At 46.3% G+C, this 24253-nt stretch overlaps 1 long non-coding RNA gene across 1 annotated transcript; it reads right to left on the bottom strand.

Annotated features, from left to right (window-relative positions):
- Positions 1–1750: 1750 nt before the first annotated feature.
- LOC310792059 lies at positions 1751–23615 on the bottom strand. The gene is made up of 3 exons (XR_014553477.1): positions 23474–23615; positions 21298–21426; positions 1751–1933 (listed from the first exon to the last, which is right to left on the bottom strand). It is a non-coding gene; the product is annotated as an uncharacterized lncRNA (long non-coding RNA).
- Between the last annotated feature and the right edge of the window lie 638 nt (positions 23616–24253).

The following is a 24253-nucleotide window of genomic DNA, read 5'->3' on the forward strand; positions in this document are numbered from 1 at the left end:
GGATTGAAATTGAATGAGTGACAGGTCGTAGCACCGATGAGAGAGCGGTTCGAAAAATGGGCTGCGCCTCCCTCTGAGTCTGATCGCAAAGTCGTTACTGATTGGGGAAGACTGAATCCCCCACTGGCATATCACTGGCCAAGTGAACGGCTCCCTCCCATAACCAGCCCTCTGAGGGAAAGTGTCCCAGACCCAGAGAGAGCTCTGCAGCATGCAGTAACTTAGTGTATCAGTGTAAGAACTCTCATGGGTCTGGCGTTGAGACTACCTGACAGTATATAATGTCGAAGAAATTAAGGCATGCTTTGACTGTACTATGTGGGAGGAGTTTCATCATGACTCCTTGGATGAGACATCTACAGTAACAACAGACTACATAGACTTTTGTGTACAGTCAGTGATACCAACAAAGGAGATACAAATATATCCAAATAACAAGATGTACATAACTAATGATGATGAACAATGGAAATTGCCTTCAGGAACAAGGACATAGGAGATTTAAAGCGTATAGGAAAAAAAAATGTATCCTATTTTTATCCCCCTTAGTGCTAATTTACTTTTATTTATTTACTCCACCCACTGCCGATCTGGGGAGAGCCGAAACTTGCTCCATGCTTCCTCCGAGACATGGGCAGTTAGCCAGCCGCTTCTTTTCACCTGACAGGGGAAGCTTCACTGGTAGGACATAGCACGTGGGAGGTTCACGCTATTCCAACCGGTTCCTCTCCCTCCGAACAGGCGCCCTTAACGACCAGAGGAGGAACCACATTAGCAACCAGGATATTGCATGTTTTGGTGAAGGGGGTTCCTATATGAAGGAAACCCCCGGGAGGCACGGGGAGAACATGCAAACTCCACACAGAAAGGCCCTTTTGACGACCCCACCCGGGCGGTGGGCACTCGAGGACATGCGGACGGGCACGCATTCCTTCAGCGTTCACATCGTCCCAGGTGAGAATCGAACCCAGGACCTTTGAGCTGTGAGGCGACAGCGCTTACCACTGCACCACCGTACCCCCCTATAGAAAAAGATTTAAAGGGGAAACTGCAAGATGCAAAGAGGGCACATAAGCTACAACTAGAAAAAAAATGTAAAAGCAAAAATACCAAACAGTTATGGGACACCATGAAAAGCATGACTGGACTGTCAACCACCCGGGAAGCATTGGTGGCAGAAAATGAGGCTGATTTTGAGATTTTCAGTTGAACAGTTTCTTCGCTAGGTTTGATGAAGAGAACAATTCAGATCATGCTGGGAATATCATCAGCTCAGTCCTACCTGTGCAGTCTGATATAATTGATGTTTCTGTTGAGCAGGTGAGGAACACATTTAGACATTTGAATCAGAGGAAAGCCACAGGACCAGATCATCTCAGTGCCTTTATTCTGATTTTTTTGCAGCTCAGCTTGCACCCGTGTGGCAGCCTATTCTTCAGTGTTCCATGGACACTCATATAATTCCTACAAAGTGGAAGACTTCACATATAATACCTCTTCCAAAGAAGAAAACGTGTCCTAAGGAACCTGGTGATTATCGTCCTGTGGCTTTAACTCCTATTGTTATGAAAGCCTTGGATTTTTTGTTGAAAAGGAAAACCACGAGCTAGTGTAATGATGAATATGTGAAGCAAGCTGACCAAATGATTCTGGTTTCTTCCTGTAAAGTAATGCATTACTTAGTTTAGTCCCTGATATTACAAGTGGACATTAACTACCTCACACATGGACAGGAAGAGAGTTGGACCAACACTTCGTCACTACTGTACCTTTGTAATGATTTGCTCTCTGGGTGACTCAATCTTCTTCGTGTCGTCTTTCCACCAGGTGTAACTGACTAGTTCAGCATCTGTGATGATTGCGTTACACCAGAGAGTACAGGAGGACAAATCAGGTTCACAGCTTGTAGAGATGGTGGGTTTAGAGACAGGAGCTGTTGTTGATGGAGAGAAGAGGAGAAAAAGGCCATTGCAGTCAGGATCAATCACATGCACATTTTATTTCTCAATGCAGACAGCTAGAAAGAGAGACAGACAGTGAGACTCACAGACTGTTTTTCCACATAAGCCTAATGTGCACTTGACATGAACAAACTTGTAACATTATGTGACATGAGGGGGGGATTTGGGCACAAGCAATGTTAAAACAATACAGTGGTTTGACATCAGGGACCCAGGCCTGTTTTCGAGCAGGCACGTGCAGAGAGGGGGGGTGGGGGGGTGGGGGGGGGGCTGCTAGGTCCCCTTTTTTCCCTGATGCCAAAAGTGCCCTTTTTGGGAGGGGGATTTATTTTAATTTTTATTTATTTTTTACAGTGAAGGCATGCCCCACGCCCTTCAAGAAGAACTTATAACAATAAATAACAATTTATCAATAAATAAAATGTGCAGACAGTTTACACATGTTGACCTTTCAACCGGAAGTTAAGTAATCGTCTGCGTCTCTGTGACGTGTGCAATATTTTTTCCGCAGGATGGCGAAGTCATGACCCGCCCTTCTCTGCCTCTGATTGGCCTAGCGTCAAACATTGTTGATCCAATCACATTCGCTTGGCTATCCTATCCTGCGTCTCTCCTTGTCTCCGGCGCCAATCAGAGCCAGAGATGGGCGGGTCATGCCTTCGCCATCCTGCCCACTGCACAGCTGCCGAGCTCCGACTGACTGGCGGGTCAGCAACCGTGAAACCCGCACGGCCCTGTTTCCGAGCACACTTGACCCCAGTATGCCCCCAAACTCTGGTTCGTTTGATTAGTGTGAACATTGCGTTCTGTTCCCACATCCAATTAAAAAGGTGGTCTGTGGAACGGTTCAGGCGTGCCCGAACAGAACGCATGTGAACACAACTGTACCAAAACATGAAGTGGACTGCTATTTCTTTACAGTGTGATGAGCAGTTATCCTATGGTCTGGACTTTTATGACCTTAAGAAGTAAATACGAGTTTGTGTATTCTACTGTGACTAACATAAATGTTATAATGTAAAAGAAAGTTGTGTTGATGTTAGCATTAGCTTTGCTTTCACACTGTTAGCTTTGCATTTTAAGTAGTTAACACATTGAGTGCCACAGCGCTTCAGTAAAATTGTCTGGAGCCTGTGCCAGATTCACTTCCATTCAGTTGAAAACAGCTATAGAATTTTTTCTATTAGGGCTATATTGACAGGGCTGGACTTTAATGAAACATTGGACAGTCATGCTTCTTCCAAAGAAGAAATTTTGTTTCTAGACAGTTCCATTATGAAATGACAGCCTCTGAAACAAGAGCACTTTCAAGGGTTTTCTGCTGTTTTTTTTTTTACTTTTCAAGATATAGTCACTTTTATGAATACTTTTTGCACTCTAATTTCGAGCACATTCACTGACTCTGGCTGGTGTTTTCTGATGTGGTGGCGTGGTGTGGTTCTGTGCAGCCTGCGTGCCCCCCCCCCCCCCCCCTCTCCACCTCTGAGCTGCGGGCTCCTCCCCACACGCACAGAGTCTGTTTTCTGACTCCGTTTTTGGCCGGATCCCAGCGCAACAAGGAAATGCCAAACGCGACTGAACGAAAAGGTTTGGCCGTTCGGCTTCGGGTGCTGGCTTTCTGGCAGGGAATCGTGTGGAGAAACTATATGCAGACAGATAGATAGAAGCAGAAGAGCTCAGTTGTGGGCGCGGATGCAGCCAACTTTCAGCTGCAGACAGAGCAATCTATACGGCTCTGGCTGAAGCATGCATCGGTTTCCCTCTTTGATCACGTCTTTCCCTGCTGTCTCCTGCACAAAGTAAAGGATCTGAGGTGGGTGGCGCAGCTCCCGTGTCGATGTTTAAGGTGGCGCCGTGTGATCCCTTGAAGGGATTCATGCTCACTGGCTGGGTACGACCTTAAACAGCAGAATTATGGAATAATATGAATTATGATTTTAGGACGTCCACAGACGTCCTTGGCACTCCTCGTTACTTTTTTTTAGGACGTCCACAGACGTCCTTGGCACTCAATGTGTTAAGACAAACTATTGCTAGCTTAAGGAAATATAGTATGGACATAACATGTTAATGTTAGCCGATATCACACTGAAGGTAGGTAGGTAGGTAGGTATACTTTATTGGAAAGGAAGGAAATTCATGTACCAGCAGCTCACATACAGTCAATAAAAACACACAGTAGACAAATTAGAAAAACACAGTAAAAAAATATATAAAAAGATACTAACAGACCGTGTGCAAAAGCCAGAACCTTTGAATTGTCAACTCTTAAGCAGTCAAGTCATGAAAATGTTCAACTCAAGTGAACGGGCGATGAGGCGAAGATTCCGTCATTCACGCAGCAAAAAAACTCGTCTCTCGCCTCATGGGGCGAAATCTCATACTCGTCCATTTGCATTGACTTTCTATGTAGTCTGGTCACACGAACACGTGAAAATCTGGCCGGTGTCAATGTACAGTAATGTCTAGCTAACTTATTATACTAATGCTAAGAGCTACTCACTATTAGCAACACAAATCACTTTTACACTGTAGCGGAATACCCGTCCCTGTGTGACTGGCCATGTAGTCAGGCCTCACTCAGAGTTGGCATGCAGCCTCTCCTCTCTCCCCCCAGAGAGGTTTCATAGTCCTCTTCAGTGGCTGATTACAACTCAGCTCACCTGTGTGCTGCTCCACTCTGGAACATTCCATGGTGCTGAACCAGTGTTGATGCATTTTGGCCACTAATTAGCAATTTTTTCCCATTTAGTCATCCCTAATTAGCGACTTTAAAAATCTGTCTCTGTAAGGTCACCCTAACGGTGCTCTTTACACTTCAGTCTGATCGCATGTAAAATGGCAGAGCTGTGGGTAAACACTATTTTACTCTTACTCACACACACACACACACACACACACACACACACACACACACACACACACACACACACACACACACACACACACACTTTGCATTCTTATTATAGGTTAAGTTCGTCACAGAATAGAAAACACTACACAAACCCGTATTTACCTCTTGTACATCACAAAAGTCCAACCATAGATTAATCTATACAGCTTGTCCACTTGGCAAGTGTACCTAAGGGGGTGGCCACACTGATCCGTGGTGTCTGCCCGTCTGCATTCATTTCTCTGTTTACTTCCATGATGAAGCGTACGTATCCAGCAAATTTGCATACGTTTTGATGGACAGAAAAGTTCAAGAGGGCTGAACTTTTTCTGCATGGATGTATCAGATGGATGGATAGTCGCCATCCGTTTGGCCAATCAGAGTCGAGGAGGCGTTCTCAGAGTGGAAATGGCTGAGCGGTGCAGCTCTATAACTTAATGTTATTTTACTGTTATATCAACAACTAGCCAACAGATATCAAAGCCGGTGGGCTTCATGGAAACAGCATGACTCGAACTGGCCGACCACTACATCAATCTTGTCATTCAGTGGCGTTTTATTGCTACATAAGTAACGTAGCGCACAGAGCGAACAGCTAGCTAACGCCAGATTTATTCTTCTGTCGGTTTATAGACGGCTCACTGACACCTTCAAGGTGCTTACCGCCACCTGCTGTACAAGTAGGTTACTTGTACATGCAATGGACATACATCTATCCATTTTATAATTCTGGCCATTTTCTGACTGATCAGTTTGGCCACACCTTAAATCTTCTTCTTCTTTGCGTTTATTGTCGGATCACAAACCGACGCGGTGCATCTTTAGTCCCTTTAACACAGCCTGTGAAAGCCGTGATCGTTGTGAGATTATTACGCCTCGCCTCCTGTGTAAAAGTCACAGGGACGGAATAGTGAGTCATTTTGTTACGCCTTTCGTTCCTCTAATGGAGGTAGTATCAGCCCCCAATCGATGGCTGTTTAAAAGGGTACGCCATGGGAAGACGGGGATCTCAGCTCATTCATAAAAAAATGACAGGAGGACTGAGAAAACCACCTCCAGATTGAAGTTCTACTAAGTTAACCAAAGGATATAATATTGCGTGTATTTAAGAGCCACTTGAAACCGTTTATTACGTTCTTCATAATCTTCAATATTCACAACATCTTGCACTGTTTATGAACATTGCACATCAGAAAACTACAACTCACCCCAGTGCAGTGACGTGTGTTCAGGCTAAATATAGTCCATTTAACTGGAGGAAGCCTTTGCGTTCAACAAAGTTGAGTGGAAGCCTCTTGCGCAGTCATTCATTGTCATATGAGCTGCGTTATCTTGAGTGGCTAACACGTTAGCTTGTCTGGCTAAAACACATTTACTTTATTTTTTCATTTGGCAGACGCCTTTCTCCAAAGCGACGTACATACAGAAAATAACAACCATAAAATCATGTAACATACATAGTGGAAACAGAGATAAGGGAAAAAGATAAATACAATAAAAGCCAACAAACAAATAAACAGACAGTTGAAGGTACGTGGGCAGCATGTTAAGGGTGATGGAAAGGGAAGGTTAGGGGGAGGTGAAATGGAGGGAAAAGAGATGGGTTTTTAACCGATTGCGGAAGATGGGGAGAGATTCGGATGTCCTGACTAGGGGGGGGAGCTCGTTCCACCATTTGGGGGCGAGACAGGAAAAGAGGCGAGATTGAGAGCGGCCCCTAAGCCCGCGAAGCAAGGGGGGGGCGAGACGGCTTGCGCTAGTGGAGGGGCGGAGGGAGCGGTGGGAGGGTTGGAACGTGACCAAGGTTTGAAGGTATTGGGGGGCAGTTGAGTGGACAGCTCTGAATGTGAGGACAAGGGTTTTGAATTTGATGCGTGACAGGATGGGGAGCCAGTGGAGGTCACGGAGGAGGGGGGTGACGTGAGAGAATTTGGGTTGGTTGAAAACAAGGCGGGCAGCAGAATTCTGGATGAGTTGAAGGGGTTGGATTGCAGAGGAGGGGAGACCGGCTAGGAGAACATTGCAATAATCAAGTCTAGATAAAACCATGGCCTGGACTAAAATTTGGGTTGCTTCGGAGGTTAAAAAAGGGCGGATCTTTCTAATGTTAAAGAGGGAGAATCTACAGGAACGTGCCAGTGCTGTAATGTGGGCAGAGAAAGATAGTTGATTGTCGATGGTGATTCCGAGATTTTTGGCAGATTGGGAGGGGAGGACGGTGGTGTTGTCGATGGATAGGGACAGATCGGATAGGGGGGAGTCATTGCAGGGGAAGAAGAGAAGTTCGGTTTTGTCGGGGTTGAGTTTGAGATGGTGAGACGACATCCAGTTGCTAATATCTTTGAGGCAGGCAGAGATACGGGAAGAGATATTAGAGTCGGAGGGGGGGAAGGAGAGATAGAGTTGTGTGTCGTCAGCGTAGGAGTGATAGGAGAACCCGTGAGAGGAAATGACGTGACCCAGAGATCTCATGTAGAGAAGGAAGAGGAAAGGACCTAAGACAGAACCCTGGGGAACACCCGTGGTGAGAGTGCAGGGGTCCGAAAGAGTTCCTCTCCAGAGGACCTGAAAAGAGCGAGTAGATAGGTAGGAGGAAAACCATGAAAGTGCAGAGCCGGTGATACCAAGGTCGGATAGGGTGGAAAGTAGAATTTGGTGGTTGATGGTGTCAAAAGCAGCAGACAGATCGAGAAGTATGAGAACGGAGGAGAGTGATGAAGCTTTGGCGGAGTGAAGGGCGGAGGTGACAGAAAGAAGAGCTGTTTCAGTGGAATGTGCAGGTTTGAAGCCAGATTGAAGGGGGTCAGAGAGGTTGTGAAGGGAGAGATAGGAGGATAATTGACCAGATACTGTGCGTTCGAGTGATTTGGAGATGAAGGAAAGGAGGGAGACGGGGCGGTAGTTGTTGATGGCGGAGGGGTCGAGGGACGGTTTCTTGAGGAGTGGTTTGATTATGGCTGTTTTTAGGGCAGAGGGGAAAATACCAGAGGAGAGGGAGGAGTTGATGAGGGAGGTGAGATAGGGAGCAATGTCAGGGGAGATGGACTGAAGGAGGGGTGAGGGGATGGGATCGAGGGGGCAGGAGGTGGCACGGGCTGAAAGAATGATTTTGAGGAGATCATCTGAGGAGAGGGGAGAGAAGAATGACATGGAGGCAGGAGGTTGTGAAGAAGAGGAGGTGAGAGAAGGGGTGAGGAGGGATGGTGAGGGAAATGATGAGCTAATGGCAGCGACCTTATTGATGAAGAAGGAGGAGAAATCGTTGGCAGAAAGGGAAGAGGGAGGGGGCGGAGGAGGCGGATTGAGGAGGGACGTGAATGTCTGGAAGAGTTTGCGGGGATTAGAAGCAGAGGATTGAATAGTGGAAATGTAGAAGGAGGATTTGGCAGAAGAAACGGAGGAGGTGAAGTTGGAGAGGGAGAGGTGATAAGCGGCGAGGTCATTGGGGTTGCGAGATTTTTTCCATGGTCTTTCTGAGGTGCGGAGTCGGGAGCGGTTGGTGCGGAGAGGTTCGGTGAGCCAGGGTGCAGGGGGAGAGGGGCGGGCAGGTTTGGTAGAGAGTGGGCAGAGGGAGTCAAGGGCAGAGGAAAGAGAGGAGATGAGGGTGAGTGAGGCTTCATCAGGGGATAGGAGAGAGAATTGATCGGCGGGGGGGAGGAGGGAGAGGGTGGCGGAGGATAGGGATGAGGGTGAGAGAGATTTGAGGTTGCGCCGGGAGGAAATGGGGAGAGAAGGGGGAGGGTGAGAGGTGGGAGGGGAGATTGGGAGGGAGAAGGAAATGAAGAAGTGATCGGAAACATGGAGAGGGGTGACTGAGAGGTTGGAGATGCAGCAGGAACGGGTGAAGATGAGGTCAAGGAGGTTACCGGCTTTATGGGTGGGAGGGGAGGAAGATAGTGACAGATCTAAAGATGAAAAGAAGTTGAGAAAGGGGGTAGAGAGAAGAGTTAAGTGTGGGATGTTAAAATCTCCCATGAGGGTCAGTGGGGTGTCTTCAGGAAAGAGGGAGAGGAGGGTGTGTAGATCTTCAAGGAATGTGCAGAGGGGTCCAGGTGGGCGGTAGATGATGATTATGATAAGTTTGATGGGAAGGGTAATAGTGACGGAGTGGGATTCGAAGGAGGAAATAGAAAGGTGGGAAAGAGGTGAGACAGAATAAGACCAGGTGGAGGAGATAAGAATGCCTGTGCCACCCCCGCGTCCGGAGGGTCTGGGGGTATGGGAGAAGGAGAATGCAGATGAGAGGGCGGCAGGAGTGGCAGTATTTTCGGGGGTGATCCAGGTTTCAGTGAGTGCAAGAAAGTGAAGTGACAGAGAAAGGGCGTGGGCAGATATGATGTCCGGTTTATTGACAGCAGACTGGCAGTTCCAGAGACCTCCCTCAATATTAAAAAGGTTGTTACAGAGTGGAGGGGGGGAGGGGGAGGAGGGGACGGATATGAGGTTGTTAATATTAATGCCTTTTTTAGAAAAAATTTCGGCAGGGTGAAGGTAAGTGGGAGGGGGGCGAGGGCGGAGCAGAGTAGGGATAGGTAGAGCAGTAATGGGGGAGGGGGAGCAGGGCAGGGGAGTTTTTCTGTGTTTAGGTAGATGTTGGCTAAAGGTGAAGGGGGAGGGCGGGGGTGGGGGGGGGAGCGAAGTTGAAATAAACAGTGCAATAATGGGGAGGGGGGGAGTAGGGCGGGGGAGATTTGCTGAGATCAGGTTGGGATGGATGTTGACTGTGGATATGGGGGGGATAGCGGGGGAGGGGGGGGCTGGAGTGTTTTGTTGAAACTGGCCGGAAGTGACCAATAGGGGAGATGGACCTGAAAGTCAAGCGCGAGGGGTAGCGGACGCTTTGACGGCCAGGGCACGATGGAGATTGGCAGCAAGCATTTGTAAGCCTAGCATGCTCGGATGAAGTCCGTCGGGAGAATAGAAAGAGGAGCGCTCCCAGAACAGAGTGAAATTGTGGATGAAAGTGATGCTGTGAGTGATGCAGACGGAGTGGAGCCAGGTGTGGAGAGCGAGCAGGCGACTGAAGTACATGTCGCCGCGACGGAACGTTGGAATGGGACCAGAGAGGAAAATGGGTTTTCCAGTGTTGTTGAGCAGGCCGAAAAGAGTGACAAAATGTTTTTTCGTCAGTTCAGACTGTTGCTTATTGACATCGTTGGACCCAATGTGGACTATTATTTTCTTTATTGTTGGCGGCATTGTGACTATGATTGCTGGGAGTCTATTGATGATGTCCGTCGTGGTGGAACCGGGAAAACAATGTGTGACTGTGTTAATGAAGCGGAGATTCCGGGTTATGGAGTCGCCGATTATCAGCACAGTGGGAGGTATGAGACGGGGCAGGAGGGATGGACGCGAGTGAGAAGGATGAGCGGGGGGGTTTGTGGATGAGACGCGGGAGGGGGGGAGGAGGGTATTTGACAAATTATTACTGGATGATGATGGTGGGATAACGTGCTTGGAGAGAACAAGTGCTGGAGGAGCGGACAGAGGGGGCGATCTGGGGGAGGGACAGGGAGTGAAAACGAATTTAGCAGAATGGACGAGAGGGATGCGTCGGGATGATGGGACAGTGGGGACAGCAGGTGGACTGGACGTGGATGGAGGAGATGTTGTTCCTTCACTTAGAGAGGAAAACCGAGGAAGGAGTTTCCCACCGTGGCCCCGTTCCAATACCCATACTTCCATACTATTTAGTAGGCAAAAAAAGATTTAGTATGTCCCAATACATAGTATGTCAGATGCAGTATGCCAAGAGTACCAGGATGTTGTACTACATCAGCTCCTATTTCGGAGTATGCATCGATGCATGCTGCTTCAGCCAAACTTCCCCACAATCCTTTGCGCAGCAGGAAGTTATGTCTTCTTCTTCTTCTTCTAATGTTTTATGGCGGTTGGCAAACAACTTTTTGTGCATTACCGCGACCTACTGGAGTTACGTCGCACTGACTGAGCTGCGTGTTCATGAATGAGATAATTAACTTTAAGAAAGTCTTGAAATATGTTAAAACCAAACAAGCATGGTGTGTACCAAAACATGCATATCTTGATTCCTGTTTAGATCTCTGACTTAATGTTTTTGCTTTATTTATTTTATTTTGTTTATTTGATTGTCTGTTCCAATTTTGTAAATGTTTAGTCTGAATTTTTTGTATAATGTACTGTTTGTTACTGCCAGACTTTGTTTATTGGAAAAAAAAAAAAAAAAAAAAAAAAAACTCAAATGTGGCGCTGCGGACGTCGGCGGAAGTGAGCAAGAGGTCGGAGTTCAGGAAGCTCACGTGACGACAGATGTAGTGTGTCCCAATAGTATGCATTTTGCATGCATGCTGCACACTACAATCCATACTTTGTGAGGGCAGCGGCAGTACATACTACAAGAAAGAAGTACAAGTATGGGTATTGGAACGGGGCCCGTGATTGCCCTTGCCTGCTGATTTCCACAGCTGGTTCTGAGCGGGGGTGGAGTTTGATAGGACTTTGGGCTTGTTACCTAGCCACTCGTATTTGTCAGTCCGGGAGATATCAATGTCTGGGTCCAGAACAGTGTCTGCCAGGGCTGCAGAGATGTTAACAGCGGCAGCGCGACCCACAATAATTAAAGAGTCGGAGTCCAGCTCGGCAGTAGGTGGAGACGAGATCGGGATGCAGGATTTGACCAGGGAGTCCATGAACATTTCTTCATCTTTGAGCTGGTGGAGCAGAGCTACTCTCTCCTCCAGCTGGGATATCCTGGCGTCTTTGTGATGACAACCAGGGCAGCACGGTGAAAGGGTAAGTGAAGGCATGGTTTGTTAGTGTGTGTGTGTGTGTGTGTGTGTGTGTGTGTGTGTGTGTGTGTGTGTGTGTGTGTGTGTGTGTGTGTGTGTGTGTGTGTGTGTGTGTGTGTGTGTGTGTGTGAGTGAGTGAGTGAGTGCGTGCGTGAGTGTGTGCGTGAGTGTGTGTGTGTGTGTGTGTGAGAGAGAATCGGGAGATGGTTGATTGTGGTATCGACAGAGGCCCGTATAACCGGGCCTGCTGCGTTGAGATGGTATAGGCAAGTGATCGGTTATCGTGTCAATCCGGAGAAGGTTGTTGTTAGTGGTTTCGACAGAGGCCCGTATAACCGGGCCTGCTGCGTTGATATGGTATTGGCAAGTGATCATATGTCGATCCGGTCTGGGTTTCTCCTCACGTTGTTGTAGTGGATGGAGGAGGTAGCGATGAAGATAAAACGTCAGTAGGATTGATTAGCCTGTGGCTAAGCTAAAAACAGATCCGAGTGAGCACCCTCTCAGACAGGGGCCTGGCATAAATTAATAAAAAGGAGACGATCCTGGCAGCCGATCGTTACAAACTTTTATAATAGCCAAGAGGACAGTTAAAACCAACATATATATAAAAACAGGCTAAAACGGAGGCTTGGAAATAGCATAAAAGAGTACAAAAGTACTAGGTCGGTTGGCAGCTCATTCACAGCGCGAAACACCTTACGACCCCAGGTACGGGGGACCCCAGGTACATTTGCAATGCTATAGCACCAGGTCCTGCTGTCCTGGCATCCACATGCCTGTGGACGCCAGGATGCCTGTCGAGTTGTTAACGTTATATGCATTTTATCTGACACAGCCTACATACAACCATATTTTCATTTTCTGGATCAAAATAATGCCGAAATGCGCTGGTTTTAATTGCCATCTCCCTTTCCGCTCCTTTGACAACTAACGTTACAGCCAATGGTCCATTCCCACTAACACATGCCTGGTTTGTTTACATCTGGGCATTAGAGGAGGGGGGTACAGTCTACAAGCCTCATTTACTTCGGTAAAGTTGGAAATATATTGTAGCTAGGAACTGATGTGTGGGGTTGTTCCTGGGGGGGGAACGGTGTGTAAGTGGCACTTCCTGTCTCGTGGTGAGGTCAGTCTGAAGATGTGAAGAAGCTGGGTAGACGTGTGGATAGATAGGAGCGTAGCCGTGTGTGGCTAAGAGCTGGAAGCTATGAGTGTGAGCCTGGAATAAAAGCCTGTACCAACTATAAGTCTCCGGTTCCTGGACGAATACCTGAAGCGTTACATTGGTGTCAGAAGTTAAGCGGTATCACCTCTGCGTCGGCCGAGAGGGGAGAGGGTGAGAAGGAACGGCAAAAGAGACTGTGTGTGAGACGGCTTTTGGGCTCGAGCGTCCTAGTGGTAGTAGGTTAGCTACCTGGGGTGCTAACTGCTAGGAGCACCACGTGCGATGGTGCGCGACGGAGAATGGCCGTCGCTGAACGGGAGGAAAGAGGAGCTGACGACGGGGATCAGCTCGGGCATGGAAGCCCGTTTGTTGAAAGAAGTCAGACGGCTGTTGGAAGCTACGCCTGCCTGGGCAGTGGAGCTGATGCGGGCGCTGCGAGAAGTCATGCAGCGTGTGGACTTGCTGAGCACGGAGGTAACGCAGTGTGGAGAACGGCCAGAGGAGCCGCAAAAGAGACTGTGTTGGACATGCGGGGAACCTGGGCACATAGCGGGGTGGTGTCGCAGCGGTCCCGGGGGACAGACCAGGTACGCGGAGCAACGGTACTGGGGACGGCCGGGTGCCTGCTGGACATGCGGGGCGTTTGGACACCTGGCCAGAGAGTGTCGAAAGGCTGTCGGGGACCGGAGGACAGCGGGAGAAGAGAGGCATGCAGGCGGCGGGCAGGTGAGACTCTGTTGGACTTGCAGTTCGCCTGAGCACTTAGCCAGAGACTGCACTGAGAGTGTGGAGGCCGGAGGAGAGACACAGGCTGGGGAGGATGTGAGCGGCCGGGGAGAAGAGAACGTTGTTACGGCCAGGAGAGCGGTGCTCCAGGGGAGCAGCGAGAGGGAAGAGAGGGACATCATCTGCAGCGCTGTTACAGTCGAGAGAGCGACGCTCGTGTCTCCGGGTGAGCGAGAGGGGTTACCGCCGGAGGAGCCGGCCCAACCTAGCCGCTCCACACCGCCCACGGTTGCTGTGCAGAAAGCCGAGGTGGAGATGGATGCCGGTGGTGTTCGCCCTGCTACCCTCAAAACGCTGCCCCCTGGGCGAGGGGGGCGGGAGGACGACCGAGTGCAGGAGGTGGAGGAAGACGAGGAGGACTGTGCAGAAGTGGACCTGACAGATGAGGACAGGAACATGCGGGATGTCGACGAGGAGGAGTGGAGACGCAGGCAGGCGGAGGACGCGGATATCGGTCCGGTGTACGCGTGGGTGGCGGCCGGACGCCGGCCCCCTGTGGAGGAGATGCACAAGTGTTCCGGTGCCACGAGGGGACTGTGGAACATGTTTTCGGACCTGTATCTGGGTGAAAATGGGATTTTGATGAGAAAGGGGGGGTGCCAGTGGCTTGTACCCAGCTACCTGCGGGGATTGGCTCTACGGTGGGCACACAAGGCCCCCAGACCCGGTCCCCCCTTATCCAGTCATTTCGGGCCTGAAGAGACACTCCGCAATGTTCGTGACTTTTAGTACTGTGACAAACACGCGGAGGACGTGCGGAGATACTGCAGTGCGTGTGATGACTGTAGAGCACAGAAAGGGGGCCGAAGAGAGTCACTCTGCGAAGGACTAACCCCACTGGGGGCTGAGAGGGACTAGAGTGCTTCAGGTGGGACAGAAGCTTTGAAAGGGGGGATGGAAATGGTGGTCGAAGTGAAGTGGGATAATGCGAGTAAGGAAATGGTGGTGGTTTAAATGAATGTGTAAAGAAAAAAGGAATAAGGTAAATGTTGGGGTATGGTTGAAAACGTAAACGGGACGGGTTGAATGTAAATGTGACGGGGTCGAATGATAATTGAAAATGTGGGTGAATTGAAGTAGCTAAATGATGGTGGTGGTGGAACGAAGATTAAGTGGTGTGTTGAAAAAAGAAGGGACTAATTGTTGGGGAATTGAAATGTTGTGGGGAATAGAATTTGATGTGGTGACAGGAAAAAAAGATGTTGGGGAAAAAGTGTTGGTGTGTTTTGGTACAGGGGGATACAGTATGTGTGGGTTGTGGGTGCCAGCGTGGGAGCTGGCTTTTTGTTGGGCGGGGAGTATGTAGTGACCCGGGGTTTTACATATAATGTGGTGTTTCGGTGTTTAGCTAGGAACTGATGTGTGGGGTTGTTCCTGGGGGGGGGGCGGTGTGTAAGTGCCACTTCCTGTCTCGTGGTGAGGTCAGTCTGAAGATGTGAAGAAGCTGGGTAGACGTGTGGATAGCTAGGAGCGTAGCCGTGTGTGGCTAAGAGCTGGAAGCTATGAGTGTGAGCCTGGAATAAAAGCCTGTACCAACTATAAGTCTCCGGTTCCTGGACGAATACCCGAATCGTTACAATATTAACGGATTTGCACTTCCCGGATCAGTAGCTCATAAACAAAGTGTTTGTACTGCACACACGACGCCTTTTTCCCATCTTAGTAAGGTAGACAACGAGCTACAACCTCATTTCACCTAGACGAGCAATCCTCCGAGCTGGACAAATAACATTGATCTCTATGTGCTGCGGGCGGTGAGGCGAGTGCTTATAGTCCAGGCAAAGTAGCGTTTTACGACAAACTAATTGTAAAATAATTTTTTGCAGCTTAGATCATTTCTATGAGGTGTCCAGAACAACATACTAAAAGTCCTAAGAAATCCTAGTTGAGGAAATATGTTTAATTCTCATCAATCCAAGATGTGTGCCAGTAAGGCCAGACAACAATACACCACAATGGGGCTATTTTTTTCCTTTACTCCTATCAAAATAAAACTTTATACAATGAAAGTATCCATGAAAAGTAACATTTTTTGTATTACAAGTTTCTTTGAAAATGAATTTGAATATGCAAATGAGTAGGGGTGTCACGATACACTCAGTTCACGATACGATATGTATCACGATACTGGGTTCACGATAACGATACGATACGATTTTAACAATATTTTTTTAAACTTGAATAATGACAATATATGACTGGAAAAGTAGTATTTTATTTGAAATGCACAAATACAAAACATGCTGTTGTGGGAAATTGTTATTACAATAACAACTAGAAAAAACATGAGATTGGAGATAAGGCTTATCTTGAAATAGAATGAGTTACACCGTCACTTAGATTTACTTTGAACTAAAAGGTTTCTCAGCAGTATAAATTCTCATTATGCATCTTCAGTTTTTCTTCAAACTCAAACAACAAGACTTTTCTTAGTCTATTTTTTATGCATCTTCAGTTTTTCCTGTCAAGTAAACAGTTTTGCCAGAAACTCAATTGAATGGTTTCTCTCCTGTATAACTTCTCATGTGTCTCTTCAGAGACTTGTTCAACTGAACTACTTTCCACACATTGAACTTCAACAAACAAAGACGTTTCTTTGTCTATTTTTGAAAAAAAAAAAAAAAAAAAAAAAAAATGTTTTTTTTTGTTTTTTTTTTCACGATATGAGATTTCATCTCAACGATACATATCGTGACGTTTTACTATCGCGAAATTTCGTGGGATGATATATTGTGACACCCCTACAAATGAGCTATACACTAATCGAATATACATGTAGGCTACCCAAAATATACCCGCATAGGAGTAAAGGAAAAAATGAAGCCTATCACAATCAAACCTCACACAGTGAAAGTATACATGAAAAGGAACTTTTTTGTTTTACAAGTTTCTTGGAAAAATCTATTTTAAATATGCAAATGAGCTCAACACTAGGCCTAATTGACTTGTCCAATAAGCCATAAAGTCACAAGTAAAACAGGGGCCAAATAACTAACACATTCAAACACGATTTCAGACGGACAAGCCCGTCTTTATTGTCACACGATTACAATCAACACATGCACGGAGGGCCACAACACACACATGCTGACGGTGGCCGGTGAAATTTGTCCTCTGCATTTAACCCATTTGTCCTTTCCTCCGGGGGGCAGGCCAGGAGCAGTGGTCGCTTTTCTCGTACAGCGCCCGGGGACCAACTTCGGATGTTGTCGTCACTGGTCGGATGACGATCTGATCTTCTGCATGTTTTTAATGGGGGGGGGGGGGGGTTATATACGGAGGAACCCCCCTGGGGGAGCATGGGGAGAACATGCAAACTCCACACAGACAGAAAGGCTCTTACGACGAGATACCCCACCTGGGCAGTAGGCACTGAAGATATAGGGGGGAACACAACCACAGCGCCCACAGTGTCCCAGGCGAGAATCGAACTCAGGACCTTCTGACTGCGAGGCGACAGGTCTACCACTGAGCCCTTGTCTATTCAGTAAGTTAACCTATGCATAAACAAGATAAATTTGAAGTCACTTGCCACACTTACCTGGGTCACTTGCCACAAAAAGACTTATATATATATATATATTTCCCCCCCCGATTTTTTATCCTATTTTGTCCCCCATTAGTGCACATTTGATTTCTCAATCCTGGTTGCTACTCCATCCTCTGCCGATCTGGGGAGAGCCGAGACTGGCTCCATGCTTCCTCCGAGACATGGGCAGTCAGTCAGCCGCTTATTTTCACCTGACAGAGGAAGCTTCACCGGTAGGACATAGCACGTGGGAGGTTCACACTATTCCAACCAGTTCCCCTCCCTCTGAACAGGCGCCCTTAACGACCAGAGGAGGAACCACACTAGCAACCAGGATATTGCATGTTTTTGTGAAGGGGGTTCCTATATGAAGGAAACCCCCGGGAGGCACGGGGAGAACATGCAAACTCCACACAGAAAGGCCCTTTTGCCGACCCCACCCGGGCGGTGGGCACTCGAGGACATGCGGACGGGCACGCATTCCTTCAGCGTTCACCTCGTCCCCAGGTGGGAATCGAACCCACGACCTTCGAGCTGTGAGGCGATAGTGCTTACCACTGCAACACCGTCCACCGTACCTCCCCAAAAAAAGCTGTTGCTAGCTTCTCATAACACTGCAAAGCTACTTTACAAACGGTGGAAGTCTGATGTGTGGCCCGCCTGGTCTGAAATGCTTGCTTACTACAAAAAGATAAGCAGTTTTGGTGTCTGGCAAAATTATTTAAAGAGCTGGAATGTCTGGAAAGTGTGTCTATCTGGTTTTTCATCTGTCTTCTGTGTGAGAGTGAATCATTTAGTTGGTAAGAATGACTTCTGCCTGTTATCTCGTAATCTTACCAACAATACCAATTATTTGTAAATCTACCAGCCCAAAATGTAATCTCACCACGTTACTAATGACTAAGATGGCTATTCTGACTTTCTGTCATGTCATTAGGTTAGGCTTGTTCGCAAATAAAAAATAATAATTTAGAAAGCAACTGGAGGCAAGATTGTGCAATCAATTCTTAAGGTCAATATAAGTCTTTTTGTGGCAAGTGACCCAGGTAAGTGTGGCAAGTGACTTCAAATTTATCTTGTTTATGCATAGGTTAACTTACTGAATAGACATGAATGTGTTAGTTATTTGGCCCCTGTTTTACTTGTGACTTTATGGCTTATTGGACAAGTCAATTAGGCCTAGTGTTGAGCTCATTTGCATATTTAAAATAGATTTTTCCAAGAAACTTGTAAAACAAAAAAGTTCCTTTTCATGTATACTTTCACTGTGTGAGGTTTGATTGTGATAGGCTTCATTTTTTCCTTTACTCCTATGCGGGTATATTTTGGGTAGCCTATATTCGATTAGTGTATTGCTCATTTGCATATTCAAATTCATTTTCAAAGAAACTTGCAATACAAAATTTTTTACTTTTCATGGATACTTTCATTGTATAAAGTTTTATTTTGATAGGAGTAAAGGAAAAAAATAGCCCCATTGGGGTGTATTGTTGTCTGGCCTTACTGGCACACATCTTGGATTGATGAGAATTAAACATATTTCCTCAACTAGGATTTCTAAGGACTTTTAGTATGTTGTTCTGGACACCTCATAGAAATGATCTAAGCTGCAAAAAATTATTTTACAATTAGTTTGTTTTTTGGTTCCAAAATGAGTTACTTTGCCTGGACTATTAGGGACAAAGTGCAACACAGATTACAAAGATATTCAATGAATTCACTGTTGTACAGTGTAGCTTCACCAAAATCATGTCACACAGCAATGGCCTCCTGCTGGTTATACTACACCACTACGTTTGAAGAAATATGATATTGCATAATTCTGGTGAATTTCTATTGGGAAAATCATTCAATAACTTCGCTCTCATACAGTGTAGTGTCACCAAAATCATCTCACACGTCAATTGCCTCCTGCTGGTTATACTACACCACTAAGTTTGGAAAAATATGATTTTGCATAATTTTGGTGAATTCTTATTGGGGAAATCATATGTTGCTACAGTGCTTGTATTCATAAAATATTGCATTGTGTTGTCATCAACTGTTATTGCCAACAAGCCTGGCTAGAGCTGACCCTGTCTGCTTTTTGGGTGTAACGTCATTCAACTGAGAAATTCCTAGATCAACTGGAACAGTGGCGTGCCTGACCAAGTTGGTGCCCTAGGCAAGATTTTTTCTGGTGCCCCCCCCCCCCCCCAAAGAAAATATAATAAAAATTATATCGCAGCTAATTCCACCACAAATACTTATACAGTCACACAAACTGACGTCATGTCACTGCTAAAACTACACAAACTGACGTCATGTCACTGCTAAAACTACACAAACTGACGTCATGTCACTGCTAAAACTGCTGCCTGCAGTGCAGGCTCAGAATCGCCCTTCCCCCACTCTGGGAAAAAGCTCCGAGCAGGTAGAAGGGGCCGCGGCCGCGCAGGAGGTGGGGTGATATGGATTAGGGACCATGGTGAAAGTGCTGCAGCCCAGGCAGCCAGAAAGCCAGAATTAGAAAAAGTATTTCACTATTATTTAAAGACTTAAGACGTTGTTGTGCTTATTTTTTGTCTACTATTGCAAAATAATAGTAGGCCTATTATCATGAAAAAGTATTTGTAAAAAAAAAAAAAAAAAAAAAAAATGATGCAATTCCAAGACGGTTTAGAGACCCCAGTATGCAGAAATATTAAAATAGAATAGGCGAAGAATATAATTTATACTGCATGCAAAAAAACTGCATGCTTTTTGCCAAAAGCTGCGTGTGATTAGCATAAAGTGGGGATATCTGTAAATGGGAGACTTGTGGGTACCCATTAGTCTCTTAAAACAGACTGTATCATCTACATCCGGCGAATGCAGCTATATACAGTCTGTACGTTACACCCCCAGAACATGCACAAGGAAGTTGGGAAAAAAACCTTCAGACTGGAAGGAAGTTCTACGGAATCCGACCAATCACGACACCGAATGCGGCATATTGGATTCTGATTGGACTAATGAGCGGAAGACCCGCCTTTCTGCCGGCATATTGGATTCTGATTGGACTAATGAGCGGAAGACCCGCCTTTCTGCTTCCCATTCCGGTTGGTGCATGATTCTCCCCCACGAAGTACAGACGGTATGGCGGAAGCATTTGAAAATTGCGGAAGCCAACTCGTCTGTTCTAAGAGACTAGGTACCCATGGAACATTCTCATTCAGATATCTTGAGGTGAGAGGTCAAAGCGACGTTTCCCTTGCCAAAATCTTGACTAACTTTGGAGCACGATTTAGCCCCCTTCCCGACAAGGTAGCATGACAGGGTACCAATGGATGCCTTATTCAGTGATTCCCAAACTAGTGGGCTGTGGAGGTACTGCAGGTGGGCCGCAAGTGGTCTGCCAACACCTGATTTTCACGGGCAATCAAATGGCTGTAGCAGGGTCATTTTTAAAGCTACAGTGAAGATCCTGTTATCAGAAGAAACTAGAAGACCTAAGGCATCCATTGGTCCATAACATGCTTGGTACCAATGGTAGGTCAAACTTGACCTCTCAGCTCAGTTTGTCTGAATGAAAATTGGTTCAATGGGTACCCACAAGTCTGCCCTTTACAGATAACGAGCATTTTTCACAGCCTAAATAGCATTAATAGCTTGTGGATTGATTTCTTCTGTTGTTGCTCATCACATTTTGTTTCAACAAATGTGTTATGCATGCAAATATGTTTGATGAGTAAGGGAGACAAAATGTTTGGCAATCTGGCTTTTGGGTATTTTGCCTCAATTTTTGTATGTGGATGGATTATTAATTTCCCTTATGATCAAGCTCACATGCTCTGTTAATGAAATAAAAATATATAGGGAAATACATCTTCTTAGTCGTGTGTGCTGATCAGAGTTGTGATTAAAGGGTTGGGTGGGCCCCGGGAAAGATTTTCAGATTTCAAAGTGGGCCGTGGCATTCTTAAGTTTGAGAATCCCTGCCTTAGGTCTTTTAGTTTCATATGATACCAGTTTTCTTACACTATCTATAAAAGTGAACCTGCTACACCCTCTGAAAGACAGTAATGTCGGCTGACATCGACGATTTTTGCTGTTAACATTGTTGTCCCTATGGAAATTTCACCATTGCTCTTGGTTAAAACCAAGTGGTGAATTCAGGGGAAAACAAGACACAAGTCCACATCACACACTTAAAAAAATAAAACACTTACAGATGACTTTGAGTTCAATCTGTCTGTCCACGTTGACGTTGTTGATCTGTGCTGTGTAGAATCCACTCTCTCCTCTGGTCAATCCTCTGATCATCATCTCTCCAGTTGAAGTGTTCAGGTCACCACGATCTTCAAATATGCAATAACATAGTTAGGGGTAGCTAGCTATTTCTGTATTTTTCAACCTGCATCATACATCCTTTTTCATATTTGTTTATGTATAACTAAGTCATGTGAGCAGACATTTTTGAAATTGGTGCAGTATTGACCTAGATCGCTTTTCCCACAAGATAATATTCACAAAAAATGAGTAGTACTTTCATGACTTTTGAAGTATTTTCTTAAAAAATGCATTTATGCATCAAAGGTGATAAAAGTGGTCCTTATTTGTAAAGATTATCTTGCTGAATACAAACTTCACTGTTTCATACACTTTTCTTAACCACAGATGTGAAGTTCACACCATACGCCAAATCAATGCTCAACCTACACTGAACCCACAAGTTTAATTTAGAAAAACAGGCGAAGCCGTTCACATCAGCTGCGTGTGTGCCTTGCTCAAGCCTTGCTCATGCAATCGTTCAGAATTCAGTCCTATTTTCCAAGCGTAATTGGCCGTTCACACTATACGCCGAAGCAACGCTCAACCTAAGCTCAATCTACGCTGAACCCACAAGTTTCATTTAGGCGTCCTTGTTAACAGGTGAAGCTGTTCACACCACCCGAGCACGCGCCACGCTTGGAAAATAGGACTGAATCCTGAACAATCGCGTGAGCAAGGCGTGAGCAACACTTGAGCATGCCATGAGTGTGACATGCGTGTGGCTGGTGTGAACGGCTTTGCCTGTTAACAAGGACGCCTAAATGAAACTTGTGGGTACAGCGTAGGTTGAGCGTAGGTTGAGCTTAGGTTGCTTCGGCGTATAGTGTGAATGGCCACTAATGCGTGAAGCTTGAAGCTGCCATTGTCACAACTCCACCTGTGACTCTGCCTGTGACGCCACCAGTGGGAGGCTCCAGAGGCTCCACACACCTGGCCAGCATCAGGGTGCAATCAGCACCAATCAGCACGGCCCTACAAATACTGCCTCAGCCTGTCAGTCCAGGCTGGAACATTGCCATTCACGGTTTGTACCCAGCCAGTGGAGCATCGCTACGAGTTCTGAACATTCATTTGTACTTTGACAATCTAGCCATTTGCCCACCTGATTTGCCTGTTTGCCTGATCCATCTGTCCTCTGTGTTCCAGGATCCTCTGCCTGCTTACCTGTTCCTCCACCGAGCACACGGAGTGCCCCTCCTTGATCTATCAATAAAAACCCTGTTCACTTTTGACACTTAACTGGTTGTCTGTCTGCTTTTGGGTTTTTCCGGCTGAAGGCCTGACAGCCATGCATGAAGTAAATGGAGGGGGCCGGTGGAGCAGCTCCGAGCCCGGCACTGAGGAAAGGAGAGTGTCTGGTGTGAACGGAGGCGTGAGCTCACGTTCAGCGTGAGTCAAGCATCAACAAAGGTTTAGACTAATTTCAATCATGAAGGTTACCTCTGCAGCCAATGCCCTGCTCATCCGCCTCACACCATACTTTGTTATTCATGCCCCCTTTCATTCATAGCCTACTTTTCCCATCCATTCACAGTCACCCATGCCTCCCCCCTCTAGTAATAGCCAATCAGCTCAAGCCAATCCCTTTCCCTCACTTTTCTGCTGAGCCAATCACGGTTGAGTGTAGGAGGAGTGACTAGGCCCTAGCCACTTCTCCTACCCACCCCTCGAATCAAAGCTCTCTACAACTTTCCTATACCTAGCTATGGCCCCTTTTACCTACCCCCCCCCCCCCCCCCTTCCTTGATGGAACGGATGGACGTGAGGTCACAGTGACCTTGAACTTTGACCACCAAAATCCACTCAGTTCCTCCTTGATTCCAAGAGGATGTTTGAGCCAAATTGGAAGAAATTCCATCAAGGCGTTCCTGAGATATCGCATTAACGAGCCAGGAACGGATGTACATACAGACAGACGTACGTACAACCTGAAAACATCATGCATCCGGCCATGGCCATCACCGGCGCAGGCATAAAAACCACAGCACCATTCAGCATACATCTGAGAGAACAACTTGTCCCTCCCTCCCCCTGTTAAATCTGAGCTTAAAATCACCCTGTGTCTCAGTTTACCTTTGAATTGACGGTAGGAATCTATCGTCTGATTCGGCCCATTCCACTGCATGGCGAGGTCACGTCCATGGTGCCACTCTACGGCAGTAATGGAGCCAATCACAGAGGACAAGTCTGGCTTGAGGACAACACTGCCCCCTAGTTTCCCATAGAGTGTTTTTTCTGCAAAGACAAAAAGAATGTAAGCTGTGACATTTTAAATGTGAGCGTGTGTTTTGGCAGTGTCAGGGGGGGCGGAGCAGCAACGCTTCAACTAAACATCCAGCCTGCTTTGAGACTTAAAGGCATGCCTTAACATTGTTACTGTATTCTGATATTTGTCTCCATTGGCCTGTTGTGACATAAACGGAGGAACAGTTCCATCAGTTGTCCTTTAGTGATCCTAAAATGGCTTGTTACTGTAGCATGACCATTGTTCCTCCTTGATACTGAAACACTGTCTTATTCAGGGTTTTTCGAATATGTATATATTCTATTTTTCTTTGTTTCTGAAATGGCTTTTATTTTATTATTTTTGCTTTCATATTCGAAATAAACACTTCAATCAATCAATCAATCAATCAATCAGGGTTAAAGTTGAGCTGAACCCAAAAATGACTTTTCTTTTATTTTAGTTCAAATACCTGGGTATTCAGTGCACCTATTTAATAATGTATTCAAAAGAAAATCACAAAAATCTAATTTCTTTCGTTTTTCACACTTTTTCACATCAAAAGTTCATTTTTCAAGATTTCATTCATAACAGTAATGTACAGTTTGCTGACGTCACCTAGTACTATC

Source organism: Poromitra crassiceps (assembly GCF_964638095.1).
Source record: "Poromitra crassiceps genome assembly, chromosome: 17".
Taxonomy (NCBI): domain Eukaryota; kingdom Metazoa; phylum Chordata; class Actinopteri; order Beryciformes; family Melamphaidae; genus Poromitra; species Poromitra crassiceps.